Genomic DNA, 10,916 nt, shown 5'->3' on the forward strand with positions numbered 1-10,916 from the left:
TAGATGTCAGCATAAAAGGCTGGTGAAAAAGGAATCTAAATGCCTAAGTACGAGATTATTATATCTGCTGCTTTTGTAGCACCAACATTTTTCTCAGTCCTATGGAGTGATTCTCATCTCACATATCAGCTCCTATCTACAGTGGGGCTCATAATTAGAGATGACCGGTGTTCGAGTCGAACTGTTCGCCAATCTCAAATTCGAGTTGTTTTGGGCGGTGTTCGAGTCGTTCGACGAACCCGAACAATTTGCTTAAAATTCGGCTGTTCGAGTTTCTGTTCGATAACTGTTCATTCAGCAAAAGCCTCGCTTGATTTGCACATTAAAACTGTTTACCATTGTTAATAAACTGTTTCAGTGTATAGTGTGGGGGGCGGGGGATAGATCTGTGCTGAAATAACGCCGATCTCCATTTTTTTTCTTTCCCGCATTTACAGTGGGACGGTGCAGTCTCTCAGCCTATCAGCAGTGCACACACACACAGCAATGTGCATGTGATGCACACAAGCAAGGGCATGTGTCACTGGCTGTGTATGTCACATGTCCTTGCCCTATAAGAACCAGCCATTTGCCCCGTCGCCACCATTTCCTCACTGCTGCAGCTTAGTGTTAGACGGCACCGCTGCTGCTGTGGGCACTATACAGACAAAGAGTGTTTTTTTGGAGCAAATTGTCAGAGAGATAGGTTTAGGGAGTCGGGAGGAGTCGGGACTAGTTGTAATATCAGCCCTTTTCAAGGTAGGTTACAGCAGATCATAGCACTGTTTGCCAGGCAGGTCTGTGCCAGTGCTGTGCAAGTGTTTGTCACAGAATTTGGTGTAATCTAGCTCAGCCAATCCTTTTGGGCTAGTAGCATTGTCTGATAGTCATCTGTTGTGAATTCCGCTCTTGGGCTCCCTCCGGTGGTTGTAAGTGGCACTTTTGTGAGTTCTGCTCTTGGGCTCCCTCTTGTGGTTTCAAGTGGTATGGCTGCTCCTTGGAGTTAGCTGTCATCAGCTGCCTCCACTTATCGTCTCTTCTGCTCGGCTATTTAGGCCTGGCTGTTCCTTCAGCCAGTGCCACTTGTAAATGGTTCCTGGTTGGATTCACATCTCTTTGGATTTCCCTGTTATCCTGACCAGTTTAGCAAAGCTAAGTTTTTTGCTTGTGCTTTTCTGTTCACAGATTGTGGACTTATCCGTTCAGTGCTTTCTATGTTTGTCCAGCGTTATCAGTATGAATTAATTCTGTCTTGCTGGAAGCTCTGGGAAGCAGATTTACCCTCCACACCTTTAGTCAGGTGTGGAGATTTTTTTTGTAAACTGCGTGGATTTTTGTAGTGTTTTATACTGACCGCACAGTATTCCATCCTGTCCTATCTATCAAGCTAGACTGGCCTCCTGTGCTCATCCTGGTTTCATTCTGTGTATGTCTTTTTCCTCTCACAGTCATTATTTGTGGGGGGCTAATCTATCCTTTGGGGATTTTCTCTGAGGCAAGATAGTTTTCCTGCTTCTGTCTTTAGGGGTAGTTAGCTCTTAGGCTGTGACGAGATGCCTAGGGAGAGTTAGGAGCATTCCACGGCTACTTCTAGTGTTGTGTTGATCTTAGGGACTGCGGTCAGTACAGTTACCACTTCCCTCAGAGCTCGTTCCATGTTGCTCCTAGACCACCGCATCATAACAGTACAAATGGCCAAAAATGAATTAAATGCATCTCAAAAGAAGGAAAAGAAAGTTCTGAGCCATTTTTTTTTCTGTGCTCTGGTTTGTCTTTTTTTTCCTCTTGATATCTGGGTGGTTCAGGATATATGCTTTGGCATGGATATTCAGGGTTTGTTTTCTCGTGTGGATCAACTTGCTGCAAGAGTACAGAGTATCCAGGACTATGTTGTCCAGACTCCAGCTTTAGAGCCTAGAATTCCTACTCCTGATTTGTTTTTTGGGGACAGATCCAAGTTTTTGAACTTTAAAAATAACTGCAGATTGTTTTTTGCTTTGAAACCCCGTTCTTCTGGTGATCCCATTCAGCAAGTAAAAATCATCATATCCTTGCTGCGTGGTGACCCTCAAGACTGGGCTTTTTCTCTTGAAACAGGGGATCCGGCATTATTGAATGTTGATGCATTTTTTCAAGCGCTCGGATTATTGTATGACGAACCAAATTCTGTGGATCATGCAGAAAAAACCCTGTTGGCCTTGTGTCAAGGTCAGAAAGCGGCAGAGTTATACTGCCAGAAATTTAGAAAATGGTCTGTGCTCACTAAATGGAATGAAGAGGCTCTGGCTGCTATTTTCAGAAAAGGTCTTTCTGAAGCCCTTAAAGATGTTATGGTGGGCTTTCCTACGCCTGCCGGTTTGAGCGAATCTATGTCTCTAGCCATTCAGATCGATCGGCGTCTGCGCGAGCGCAAAGCTGTGCACCATATGGCAGTATCCTCTGAGCAGAGTCCAGAACCTATGCAATGTGATAGGATTTTGACTAGAACAGAACGGCAGGAATTCAAACGTCAGAATAGGCTGTGTTTTTACTGTGGTGATTCTGCTCATGTTATCTCTGATTGCCCTAAGCGTACTAAGAGAGTCGCTAGGTCTGTTACCATTAGTACTATACAGCCTAAATTTCTCTTATCTGTGACCCTGATTTGCTCATTGTCGTCCTTTTCTGTCATGGCATTTGTGGATTCAGGCGCTGCCCTGAACTTAATGGACTTAGAATTCGTCAGGCGCTGTGGTTTTTCCTTGCAGCCTTTGCAGAGCCCTATTCCTTTGAGGGGCATTGATGCTACACCCTTGGCCAAGGATAAACCTCAGTACTGGACACAGATGACTATGTACATGGCTCCAGCACATCAGGAAGATTGCCGTTTTCTGGTGTTGCATAACCTGCATGATGTTGTTGTACTGGGTTTTCCATGGTTACAGGAACATAATCCGGTGCTGGATTGGAAAACCATGTCGGTGACTAGTTGGGGTTATCAAGGGGTACATAGTGACGTTCCTTTGATGTCAATTTCCTCTTCCCCCTCTTCTGAGGTCCCTGAGTTTTTGTCGGATTTCCAGGATGTATTTGATGAGCTGAAGTCCAGTTCCCTTCCTCCGCACAGGGACTGTGATTGCGCTATTAACTTGATTCCTGGTTGCAAGTTCCCTAAGGGCCGACTTTTCAATCTGTCTGTGCCAGATCATGCCGCCATGCGGAGTTATGTTAAGGAGTCTTTGGAGAAGGGGCATATTCGGCCCTCTTCGTCACCATTGGGAGCGGGTTTCTTTTTTGTTGCTAAGAAGGATGGCTCCTTGAGATCCTGTATTGATTATCGTCTTCTTAATAAGATCACGGTCAAATTCCAATACCCCTTGCCTTTGCTTACTGATTTGTTTGCTCAGATTAAGGGGGCTAGTTGGTTTACTAAGATTGACCTCCGAGGGGCATATAATCTTGTTCGTATTAAACAGGGTGACGAATGGAAAACTGCATTTAATACGCCCGAAGGCCATTTTGAATATCTTGTGATGCCATTTGGGCTCTCTAATGCTCCATCTGTGTTCCAGTCTTTCATGCATGATATTTTCCGCAATTATCTTGATAAATTCATGGTCGTATATTTGGATGATATTTTGATTTTTTCCGATGATTGGGAGTCTCATGTGAAGCAGGTCAGGATGGTGTTCCAGATCCTTCGTGATAATGCTTTGTTTGTGAAGGGGTCTAAGTGCCTATTCGGAGTTCAGAAGGTCTCTTTTTTGGGTTTTATTTTTTCTCCCTCGTCTATAGAAATGGATCCTGTTAAGGTCTAAGCTATTCATGACTGGATCCAACCCACATCTGTGAAGGGCCTTCAAAATTTTTTGGGCTTTGCTAATTTCTATCGCCGTTTCATTGCCAAATTTTCCAGTGTGGTTAAGCCCCTTACTGATTTGACGAAGAAAGGCGCTGATGTGACGAATTGGTCCTCTGAGGCTGTTGAGGCCTTTCAGGAGCTTAAACGCCGATTTACTTCTGCCCCTGTGCTGCGTCAGCTGGATGTTTCTCTTCCTTTTCAGGTTGAGGTCGACGCTTCTGAGATTGGGGCAGGGGCCGTTTTGTCTCAGAGGGAGTCTGATGGTTCTTTGATGAAACCGTGTGCCTTTTTTTCAAGAAAGTTTTCGCCTGCGGAACGCAATTATGATGTCGGCAATCGGGAGTTGTTGGCTATGAAGTGGGCGTTTGAGGAGTGGCGACATTGGCTTGAGGGAGCTAAACACCGCGTTGTGGTCCTGACCGATCATAAGAATCTAATTTACCTCGAGTCGGCCAAGCGGCTGAATCCTAGACAGGCTCGATGGTCCCTGTTTTTCTCCCGTTTTGATTTTGTGGTCTCGTATCTTCCGGGATCTAAGAATGTTAAGGCTGATGCCCTCTCTAGGAGTTTTTCGCCTGATTCTCCTGGAGTCCTTGAGCGGGTTGGCATTCTTAAGGAGGGGGTGATTCTTTCTGCTATCTCCCCTGATTTGCGGCGGGTGCTTCAGGAATTTCAGGCTGATAGGCCTGACCGCTGTCCAGTGGGGAAGCTGTTTGTTCCTGATAGATGGACAAGTAAGGTTATTTCTGAGGTTCATTGTTCAGTGTTGGCTGGTCATCCTTGGATTTTTGTTACCAGAGATTTGGTTGCTAGGTCCTTTTGGTGGCCATCCTTGTCGCGCGATGTGCGTGCTTTTGTGCAGTCCTGTGGGACTTGCGCCCGGGCCAAGCCTTGCTGTTCCCATCGCGCCCAGTGCGATTTCCTTTTTTTTTTTTTTACATAGCTTTATTGGTTAGACGCTGTCTTTTAGGACTAACAATATGGCCGCGGCCATCTCGCTCCATGTGCTTCCCCACTGATGCCTTTGAACAGGTGAATACCATTTGTCTCATTAAGATTTAGTTTATAGTTATGTCTGACATCCCACACAGCATGCTGATTTTTTCCCTGAGGAAGCCGCCACAGCTGCGGCGATACGCGTGGGTTGCACCCCACAGCCCATTTTCTTCTCTCCCATGTTTCTCCTTCTGTTACCTGCATACGATCCGGTCTCTCATATGCTTATGGATCTTTTTGCAGTGTGGGCTCCTGTTTAATTTTGACATGTATGTGACCATTGTGTCCAGCATGTTCTTTACCTAGGTGCTAGGAGCCTTGTTTCAACAACTGCCCAGGCATGGGATTGCACGTGCCGGTGAGCATTACATTTTGGTTGTTTTTGTAGGTCTATATGGTACTGTGATATCAAGTAGCGACATGCGCTTGTATGCACTGCATTGTCCCTTCTGAGGTTGAGAATTTCCTATTGTTTATCTATATAGTATATGTGATCGCGAACTGTTCTTTGGGTTACCACGTTTGTGTACATATATATATCCTTGTTATCTTGGGAGAAGATAGGGTTGTGGGTTGTCATTTTCCCTATATTAGGATATGACTGCTGTGTTTTTCTTTTTGTCTGTTGCACTTTGCACTTTTAAATGTTTTTATATTCTATGTTTTTTGTGTGTGGTATATTATCTTGTTGATATATAATAAAAACTTTGCATTTTATTTATCTGTCTGAGGTGCTCCCATTTTTATGGACATGATCTTTTTTTTTTTCTTCTTTTTTCTTTCTGGTCTAATTGTAGCTTTTCAAGTCCTTGGTGAGCCCCAGCATGTAATTATTTAGACATATATCTAGTGGTGCCCTCCGCTTTTCTCTATGTTCATCTAAGCCTTGCTGTTCCCGCGCTAGTGGGTTGCTTTTGCCTTTGCCGGTCCCGGAGAGGCCCTGGACGCATATTTCCATGGATTTTATTTCGGATCTTCCTGTTTCCCAGAAGATGTCTGTTATCTGGGTTGTTTGTGACCGGTTCTCTAAAATGGTCCATCTGGTACCTTTGCCTAAGTTGCCTTCCTCCTCAGATCTGGTTCCATTATTTTTTCAGCATGTGGTTCGTTTGCATGGCATTCCGGAGAATATTGTCTCTGACAGAGGTTCTCAGTTTGTCTCTAGATTTTGGCGGGCCTTTTGTGCTAGGATGGGCATTGATTTGTCTTTTTCTTTGGCGTTTCATCCTCAGACTAATGGCCAAACTGAGCGAACTAATCAGACCTTGGAGACCTATTTGAGATGCTTTGTGTCTGCTGATCAGGATGATTGGGTGTCTTTCTTGCCGTTGGCCGAGTTTGCCCTTAATAATCGGGCTAGTTCGGCTACTTTGGTTTCACCTTTCTTTTGTAATTTTGGTTTTCATCCTCGTTTTTCTTCTGGGCAGGTTGAGCCTTCTGATTGTCCTGGTGTTGATTCTGTGGTGGACAGGCTGCAGCAGATTTGGACTCATGTGGTGGACAATTTGACGTTGTCTCAGGAAAGGGCTTAACGTTTTGCTAACCGCCGTCGGTGTGTTGGTCCCCGGCTTCGTGTGGGGGATTTGGTTTGGTTGTCTTCTCGTCATGTTCCTATGAAGGTTTCTTCCCCTAAGTTTAAGCCTCGGTTTATTGGTCCTTATAAAATTTCTGAAATTATTAATCCGGTGTCTTTTCGTTTGGCTCTTCCAGCCTCTTTTGCCATTCATAATGTTTTCCATAGATCTTTGTTGCGGAGATATGTGGTGCCCATTGTTCCCTCGGTTGACCCTCCTGCCCCGGTGTTGGTTGAGGGAGAGTTGGAATATGAGGTTGAGAAGATTTTGGATTCTCGTTTTTCGAGGCGGAGGCTTCAGTATCTTGTCAAGTGGAAGGGTTATGGCCAGGAGGATAATTCTTGGGTTGTTGCCTCCGATGTCCATGCCACCGATTTGGTTCGTGCTTTTCATTTGGCTCGTCCTGATCGGCCTGGGGGCTCTGGTGAGGGTTCGGTGACCCCTCCTCAAGGGGGGGGTACTGTTGTGAATTCCGCTCTTGGGCTCCCTCCGGTGGTTGTAAGTGGCACTTTTGTGAGTTCTGCTCTTGGGCTCCCTCTTGTGGATTCAAGTGGTATGGCTGCTCCTTGGAGTTAGCTGTCATCAGCTGCCTCCATTTATCGTCTCTTCTGCTCGGCTAATTAGGCCTGGCTGTTCCTTCAGCCAGTGCCACTTGTAAATGGTTCCTGGTTGGATTCACATCTCTTTGGATTTCCCTGTTATCCTGACCAGTTCAGCAAAGCTAATTTTTTTGCTTGTGCTTTTCTGTTCACAGATTGTGGACTTATCCGTTCAGTGCTTTCTATGTTTGTCCAGCGTTATCAGTATGAATTAATTCTGTCTTGCTGGAATCTCTGGGAAGCAGATTTACCCTCCACACCTTTAGTCAGGTGTGGAGATTTTTTTTTGTAAACTCTGCGTGGATTTTTGTAGTGTTTTATACTGACCGCACAGTATTCCATCCTGTCCTATCTATCAAGCTAGACTGGCCTCCTGTGCTCATCCTGGTTTCATTCTGTGTATGTCTTTTTCCTCTCCACTCACAGTCACTATTTGTGGGGGCTAATCTATCCTTTGGGGATTTTCTCTGAGGCAAGATAGTTTTCTTGCTTCTGTCTTTAGGGGTAGTTAGCTCTTAGGCTGTGACGAGATGCCTAGGGAGAGTTAGGAGCATTCCACGGCTACTTCTAGTGTTGTGTTGAGCTTAGGGACTGCGGTCAGTACAGTTACCACTTCCCTCAGAGCTCGTTCCATGTTGCTCCTAGACCACCGCATCATAACAGTCATCTGAGTAGCCCGCCTGTGAAGCTAGCTACACCACCTGTGTATCTCAATTTTTACTGCATCTAATCCAGTTAATAGTTTAGGGCCTAGGAGCAGTGTCTGCACGTCAGCAGAGTAGCACGCCTGTGAAACTAACTACACCGCCTGTGTATCTCAATTTTCACTGCATCTAATCCAGTTAATAGTTTAGGGCCTAGGAGCAGTGTTTGCACTGTTGTGAATTCCGCTCTTGGGCTCCCTCCGGTGGTTGTAAGTGGCACTTTTGTGAGTTCTGCTCTTGGGCTCCCTCTTGTGGTTTCTTTTTTTTAACCAATCAAATTTTTATTGTAGAAAAGCTTTACAATTATAACATAGAGAAAAACAGGGGAAGGGGGAAATACGAGGGGAATACCACCATTGATAATTTACAGAAGTGTGGTAACAATAGTAATACCTGAGATACGCATGAGTACATTATTATAAACAGCATTAAACAAAAGGCAATACTTCTAACTTGAAGGCCTAGGCAGGAGAGCGCTGGGTAATGACATCAGAGGAGAGGTAATCCAAGGATCCCACCAGGTGAGGACCTTATTCTTTTTGGAAAGGGAGCCAGCAGTGATCAGTTCATAGCTTAAGTGTAGGTTAACTCTCGCAATTAGTTCAGTTTTGGAGGGAACTATAAGGGATTTCCAATATTTTGTGATACAGTATCTCGCTGCAATAAGGATGTTAGAGATTATAGGTTGGAGGGGTTTGGGGAAGGACAAAAGCGAAATTCCCAAAATAGCTAATGGGCCAGTTAAGTCGAGAGGAAGATGGGTGACCTCTGCTAAAGTGGATTCGACCTGACGCCAAAACACTTGAAGACGCGGACAATCCCACCAGACGTGAGCTAGGGAACCATTGGAGTTACAACCTTTCCAACACTGGGGGGAGGAAGAGAGGTAAAATTTAGCCAATTTGATAGGAGTAAGGTACCACTGGAGGTGTATTTTTTTTATTTGTTCTAGGTGTCCAATACAAGAGGAGAATTTGGATGTGTGTATCATAGCAAAATGCCAGTCATCCGGGGAAGCTGAAAATGAAAGAGCAGTCTCCCAAGAGGACATAAAAGGGAGTTTATCCGCTATGTCGTGAGACAGAAGAGCTTTGTAAATAATTGAGATACCATGGGGCACCAGGGTATTTGGCCTGAAAAATCTTTGGATTGGAGTTTCTTCTGCCGGGATGGAGGTGAGCGCCCCGAATGGACTGGAACTTTTCAAGAAGCTGCGCAGTTGAAAATATTGGAAGAAGCACCTACTAGATAGAGAGTATCGGGTAGCTAGCTCCGGAAATGGGATCAAGCCATTGGAATCGTATAGCTCCCGGATCCAGAGAATCCCACATTCCCTCCAGGCAGATAAAGACAGACCATCAATAGCAGATTCAAGGGCATCGAGGGATAGATAATGGGACAGAATTGAGAGGTGAGTGGGACAAGATTCCAACCAAATTTTTGTAGAGGAGTGCATTGATTTAAGGAAGGAGCCACGAGGAATAGAACGGAGCAAACCGAGTTCCAGCAAATTTTTAAGGGACCGACCAGGAGCAAAATTTGATTCGATGCTAAACCACCTGAGCGAAGAGCTTCCCTCCCACCAAATTTTGAGGGGTTCTAGGAGTGCGGCTTTATGGTACGATTGAATTTGGGGGGGCTCCAAGACCCCCTAGCGAGTATGGGAGTGACATTAGTGAACGCTTAATTCTATGGGGTTTACCGTTCCAAATGAATCGATCAATCAGTGATTGGAATGTTGAGATATATTTAGATGGGATAATGAGGGGGAGACATCTGAAAAGGTAAATGAGTTTAGGAAGGATTATCATTTTACAGGTTTGAATTCTGGCCATCCAAGACAAATGAGAGTTAGAAAGTTGGTCTATCTCTTTTTTAACCTCTGAGAGGGACGTGTCACAAGTAACACGTACGATGTTGTTGGTGTGCGTTATTTGAATACCTAAATAGGTAAACCCGAGGGGAGACCAAATAAAAGGAAATTTAGATTGGATGTGCCGTTGGAGAGAAAGTGGGAGGAACAGAGGGAAAATTGTGGACTTAGATAAATTTAGCTTATAATATAAGGCCGCAGCAAATTGGGTAAGGATATTGGAGATCGCGTTAAGGGAGTCAAGGGGGGCAGAGCAGGTCAGGACCACGTCGTCTGCATATAGACCGATTTTATGTTCATGGTCTCCCACCCTTATTCCCCGCACTTCCGGAAATTGTCTCACAATAGCGGCGAGAGGTTCCATGATGAGAGCAAAGATGATGGGGGAGAGAGGACAGCCCTGACGAGTGCCATTAGAGATAGGAAAGGTTCTAGATTTAAAACCAGCTGAACGAACAGAGGCACAAGGATTAGAATAAAGGGCCATAATGGCTCTAATAATTTGGCCCGATAGGCCGAATTTTTGAAGGGTAAGTTCAATATACCCCCAGTGCACTCTGTCGAACGCTTTTTCTGCGTCAAGGGATAGGAACACACAAGGAAGACTCCCCCTCTCCACCACATCCAGCAGATCAATCAAGCGCCTCGTGCCGTCTCTAGTCTGTCTTCCCGGAACAAACCCAACCTGGTCTGGGTGGACCAGGGAGGGAAGGATCGACATTAGCCTATTAGCCCATATCTTGGCGTAGACTTTGACGTCGCAATTTAAAAGAGCTATAGGGCGGAAATTCCCTGGAGAGGTCAAAGGTTTCCCCGGTTTAGGAAGGGTAGCAATAGAGGCTTCTAGGCCTTCGCTTTTGATGTCGCCCGTAGAAAGCCAATGATTAAAAAGGCGTAGGAGGTAAGGGGACAGAGTTGGGAGGAATTGAGCGTAATAGGGAAGGGAGAAACCATCCGGACCAGGGGCCGAACGTTTCTTTGCCTCCTTAATGATTTGAGCTATTTCAGAGGGCACAATCGGGGCATTAAGAAAGGATAGTTGATCTGAAGTAACTGAGGGAAGGTTTGCTTGGTCCAAAAAAGAAGCTATGGAGGACTGGGAAGGTTGAGGAATATTGGGATCTGATTTAAGATTATACAGGGAGGAGTAGTATGTTGCGAATTCCTCTGCTATATGGATAGGATTATAGATACGGGAACCATCTGTTCTCTGTATGTAATGTATCTTAGACTGAACCTCCTTCTTTTTAACACGCCTGGCCAGCAACGCACCCGCCCAATCACCCATTGAGTAGAATTTGGCTTTAGATTTCCTGAGTGCATGTTCCGTTTTACTGAGAAGCAGTTGGC

The sequence above is a fragment of the Ranitomeya imitator genome, chromosome 6 (assembly GCF_032444005.1).
Source record: "Ranitomeya imitator isolate aRanImi1 chromosome 6, aRanImi1.pri, whole genome shotgun sequence".
Taxonomy (NCBI): domain Eukaryota; kingdom Metazoa; phylum Chordata; class Amphibia; order Anura; family Dendrobatidae; genus Ranitomeya; species Ranitomeya imitator.